Source organism: Scomber scombrus, chromosome 1 (assembly GCF_963691925.1).
Source record: "Scomber scombrus chromosome 1, fScoSco1.1, whole genome shotgun sequence".
Taxonomy (NCBI): domain Eukaryota; kingdom Metazoa; phylum Chordata; class Actinopteri; order Scombriformes; family Scombridae; genus Scomber; species Scomber scombrus.
In genome coordinates this window covers 1,735,699-1,741,582 of record NC_084970.1, presented here as the reverse complement: position 1 = coordinate 1,741,582, position 5,884 = coordinate 1,735,699, and positions in this window count along the sequence as shown.

Here is a 5,884-nt window from a genome sequence, read left to right as displayed (position 1 = left end):
TTCGCCCATTGGTCCTGACCTTTTTAGATAAATTGACATCAGAACAATGGACACTAATCAAAGTGGGCACCCCTGATGATGCCACATTAATTTTAATGGCAGAGCTAATAGTAAAATTAATAAATGCCATTATAGATGCAGTTCTAGCCGGTATACGCAGCGTAAAAGACGACATCAAGAAGGAGACAATTCTCCACTGCCTGACCAACACCATGACTCTAACGTTCACTAAGGTTCTGGATGTTCCTGAGGACGTCCAAAGCGTCGGCTCCTCAAAGTTGGCAAAGCTGATGGCCAAAGAAGTGATAGAGAGGATCAACTCTACCATCGCCAGCCAATATAACACAAGTGAAGAGCCTATCAAAGAGCGGGTCACTCCACCCCGCAGACTTAACAATATGATTAGTCACTTAAGTCAAATGCTAAGTGACTTCATGTGCAACGGATGTTTGTGCATTACAAAGAGGGCAAAATCAGTGCCAACCATAGAAGAACATGAGCAGGAGGATGGGACCACTGACTCTCCTGTGGTAGAGAAAGTCAAGTCCAACGACAGCATGGAGAAAGTTGTCCAGGACATATTGAAAAAGGAAGTTCATGAGATAATGGACCTTCTATTGAATGAAGTCCAGAAGGATGAATATGACGTCCTGCAATCGGAATCCTCTTTAAAGATTGAGGTTATTGGAGAATATGTGGCTCGTTTGCTCATGGAAGAGTCACAAAGTTCAAAGAGTTCAGAGGCTGAAATGAAGCTGTGTCTGGAACGATCAAAGGGAAAGATCAGAAGTTTCCTAACAAACCTGTTTGCCTTGTCCTGCATTAATAAAATGGTGGCACAGCTGAGGGAAAAATACCAAAAGAACAAAACAAGCTTCAGCAAAGAAACGGTCAAGTCCCTGGTATCTGACATTGAAACTCTGTTGATAAAAGCTGATGTCATACCAAGTGGAGACGAGCTTCCTGGGACAAAGTCAGCTTCCAAAATGGAAGATCCATCGTTCTCAAAGGAACTGAGTGATCTGATCTACAGCCATGTCAGCAGTGGGTCAACAAAGAAGACACGGTCCAGGTATGTTCCAAAGAGAGATACTGCAATATATAGTGATATTGGCAAGAGAGTGAGGGCTTTTCTAAGTCTAATGAAATGGTGGAGTAAAATGCGGGTCAGCAGTCACAGCAATAAAGTGATGACTGCTATTATGAACAGTGAGCCATTGTCACAAACACATTTAGCAGGAGTCACTCTAATGAGTGAGGAACGTCCAACATCAAGCGTAGAGCGTCCACTAGTGAGTGAGGAGCGATCAAGATCCCGTGTACAGAGTCCACTAGGGAGTAAGGAGCGTTCAAGATCCCGTGTAGAGTGTCCACTAGTTAGTGAGGAGCGTGCAAGATCGAGTGTAAAGCATCCAATAATAAGTGGGGAATATCTTGAATCCACAGATGATACAAGCAGGAAACACACCTACATGTCGGTGGGCATCATAATTGAGAAGCTGGTGGCTCAGATCGCCAGAAAGTCAAAGATGGCCGAGGTTGTGAGGATGGAGAACACAATTAACGATGTGTTTGAAGCAGCATGGACACAAGTTGAGGGTGAAGATTTAAAGATCACCAAAACCCAACTTGAAAAGCTCGACAAGTACATTTATAAAGACATGTGCAAGAAGTGGGGCTGTGCAGAGAACATGATGCTGTCGTTTAAATTAGATGACCCAGTCATTGAAGTATTCATCGCAGCTTCTTTGAAACATCACCTGAAGACTAAGAAGAAAAATGTCTTCCGCCGTTTCTTCTCCACTGTGGGAAACATTTTTGTACAAAGCTTTCCTTTGGTGCTTTTTGGTGTAGTTTGACTTGTGTTAGCTTAGCTTAGTTTAATTTAGTTAAACTGCCTTTCATTTAATTTAATTTAATTTAGTTAGTTTAGTTTCATTTTTTTGTTTAGTTAAGTTTCCTTTCTTTTCATTTAGTTTAGTAATGTTTTTTTTAACTGTGTTTAGTTTAATTAGTTAAATTTTAGAATTTAGTTTCTGTTTAGCTTCATGTAGTTAGTTTAGTTTCCTTTCCTTTCTTTTCATTTAGTTTAGTAATGTTTTTTAACTGTGTTTAGTTTAATTAGTTAAATTGAATTTAGCTTCTGTTTAGTTTCATGTAGTTAGTTTAGTTTCCTTTCCTTTATTTTAGTAATGTTTAGTTGAACTGTGTTTAGTGTTAACTGTATTTAGTTGTTTAGTTGTTGTTATGTGTTGTGTTGTTATGTGTTGTGTTGTGTTGTGTTGTGATGTGTTGTGATGTGTTGTGTTGTGTTGTTATGTGTTGTGTTGTCTCGTGCTATTAAATATAATAAAAATTTAAATAAATGCAAACTGTAATTATGTAATGAAGTTATTTCAAACCAGAGTATTAAGGACACCACCCCAAAGTAGGCAAATAAAAACTACTTAATCTTTTCATCAGAGGAAGAACTTGAATTGAAGTAATGTTTGGGTTGTTATTGCACTGTCAGCAAATATGTTTTCATCTTTAACTCATGTTAGAGATTATTATATTTGACCTTGACAAAATATCACAAAATGTAACAGTTTTGAATAAAGTGATTAAAAAAATACATTGTTTTACTTTTGTAGGAGTTCATTACAGATGATAATACAGATGTGTTACTCTGCCACCTTATAACACAGACTCAACAAAATCTACATGAAATAAAATAAACATGCTGACTGTAAATTCACAGTGCTGTGATTAATTAAAGGTATCTGATTCAGTTCCAAACCCAAAGCCCACTGAAAAGTGGAAATTGACTTATCGAGAAGGAGAATCTCTCTGCTCTCTCTTTGTACAACAAAGGTATTTCACTACAACAAAAGATCATATCTATTGTCTCTACCACTTATACCAAAAATCCTATTAGAAATTCTCTGGCTTGATATTCAGCAACAGAAGGAGCTACAGACATGGTACCAACTATATTTCCTATTAAATTTTCCTAATATTTTTTCAGCCCCTTGATTACTTTATTAAACTGCCAAAGTGTGCTTAGAAATGTTGCCAATTGTAATTAGCAGTAGCTACACAATAATGCATTTTAGTAAGAATTGATGTGCTATGTACATGAGTCCTATGTACTCAGGTTAATAATAGGATAAACATACTATAACAGGCTAAAAATGAGACATTAATGGTATATACATATTTATGCATATGCAAAAAATGTTTAAAAATATCTTTTACTTCATCCTTTGAATTGTTTTTGTCTCCATGAGTAAAAAAACAAGTTATTGTGTTTTAATATAAAATATTAGTGATATAATGTATGACAATATTTCATTACACTGAATGACATATCAAGACAGCCTAAAATATTAATTAATAATATTAATTAATTAATAATTAACAATAATGATCCTATGAGCAATTAACAACAGCAGCCCCAGTATTTTTCTTTATTTATTTCTTTCTGTTAAAATCTGTATAAAACAGGATAAGCATTAAAATGCTATAAAATAGTTTAAAATTATAACATCCACTATTAATACAATAAATAAATGTGAATTAGATGATTAAATGTTATAAACTAGTGAAAACATGGGATAGAAAAGCTACTGTCATTAAGCATAATGAAGGACATTGTGGTATAACGTGGTCTACACTCTTAAAACTGCTGGGTTATTTTTATAAGCCGACTGCTGGGTTCAGGTTATAGGTTGGGTGAGTTTGACCTAACATTGGGTTTAAACAAGTGACCCAGCACGATGGGTTGGAGATGCAACCCAAATTCGTTGCTGATTATTTTTTACAGTCTGTCATTTTTTTGCAGACGAAAACCTGACCTGTCCTTCCATTCTCTTTGCTCCAGCATTTCATAGGAAAGAAACGTAAACTATGATTAAATAAATGAAATGTAAAATAGCTCTTTACAGTTTTACACTGTAGTGAGGGTCAGTTAGCAGGTTTTAGAGTGTACTATTGGAGAATTTGTTGTGCTGAAGGATGAATCTTATACATTAACATTTATAAGGCAGTTTCTTGGCCATTGATATAAAGTTATGACCTTGATCTATAAACATTATCATTTATTATTATATTTAATTTTTTTTTTTTTTTTTTGGGGGGGGGGAGGGGGGTGAATGCAGTTACTCTCTGCATTCATTTCAGAGAGTAACTGGCAGAGATGCTGACAGGAAACAGGGAGAGAGAGAGAGAGAGGGGAATGACCTGCAGCATAGATCCCTGGCCAAATTCGATTCAGGGACGCTGCGATTATGTGGCATGCGCTCTAACCGCTCGACCACCAGGGCTCTCCAATATATCTTTAAAAAAAACAAAAAACATTAAAAGTATGTTTTCTGTGTTGTATTGAAGGACATACATGTGTTTATACACAAACAATTGTTTAAAAGCAGCATCACGTTTATTAATGTGTTTTTTTGTATTTTTGTTCATTCATGTCATTTGAAATGATATTTGCAACATTTTCTTTAACCAAAGGTAAAACTGAATGCTCCTGAAAATGTCAAATGGTGTAACCACAAAAGAATGATAAATATTGAATATTTTATCCACCTACAGTGTATTTAAGTGGACCTCTAAAAAATAATTACTTAAAACATCAAATAATTGTTAGCATTAGCGCCAACGCTGAGCCGTTAGCATTAACGGCTAACACCCACAGATAAAAGATATCTCACCAATGCAATTATTCCTTTGTTGATGCCGATTTTGGATCCTTCTGTGATCACACAGGTGTAGGAGTTATCAAAGCTGCGTTTTCTTCACTTATTTTGACTTTTTAGTGCTTTTAGTGCTGCAACAGATATCTGTTTACTCAGGTTACTTTTATTAAACGCCTGTTTATTTAACCTGGGTTACATGTGTCTTTCCTGTTCCCCTTTACTGCCTCTATTTCCCATTTGTGATTGCATCCCTTTGATCAGGACCTACTTACATATTTATATGACATAATTAAGCATGTTATGTCCAATATTACATTGACAAACACACCTGTGTGTGTGTGTGTGTCCTTAGCTTATACTTTTTCCACTTTCATAAGTACACTGTATGTGTGGCTTTTAACCTTCGTTCCGTCCTCCCGGGTCAAATTGACCCCGTCTATTTTGACTGTTCCTTCTTTCCTCCCTTCCTTCCTTCCGTCTGTCCTTCCTCCCTCCTTCCTTCTCTCTTTCTTTCCTTCATCTCTCTTTCCTTTCTTCCTTCCTTCTGTCCTTCCTTCCTCCCTCCTCTCTTTCTTTCCTTCCCATTACCTTCCTTCTTTCCTCTGTCCTTCTCTCCTTCCTTCCTCCCTTCCTCTTTTCCTGTCTCCCACCCCCCCTCCTACCTTCCTTCCTTCCTTTCTTCCCTTCCTTCCTCCCTCCTTTCCTTCCTTCCTCCCTCCCTCTTTCCTTCCTTCTTCCTCCCTTCCTTCCTTCCTTCCTTCCTCCCTCCTTTCCTTCCTTCTTTGACTCGAGGACAACATGAAGTATTTTTCTTTTTTGGGGGGGGGGGTTGGGAGGCTTACTTAGCATTTACTGGAAGGATGAAACATGGTGTCCAGATGTTGACACAGAGGATTTGTCAATTTTAGAAGAGGGTGTCTCTGAGGAACTGCATAACAACACTGACAGTGATGATCCAGAGTACATGCCACGCATTTGTGTTGTGGAAGTTTCTATACTTTGCTCTTCTCTCAGTCCAGCAATGGTGTGGCACTTTGTAGATTTTTTGTTGTGTTTTTTAAAGACCATATTTGTGTCAGCAGAGCTGGTGGGGCTCTTAAAACAAACATCTGTCTAGATGCTCTTCCTGAAATTAGTATAAAAAAAACAGTGCATGACAGTGTAGAGTTTGAAGAAGACTCAGCCACAAACAGGCCCTCATTTTC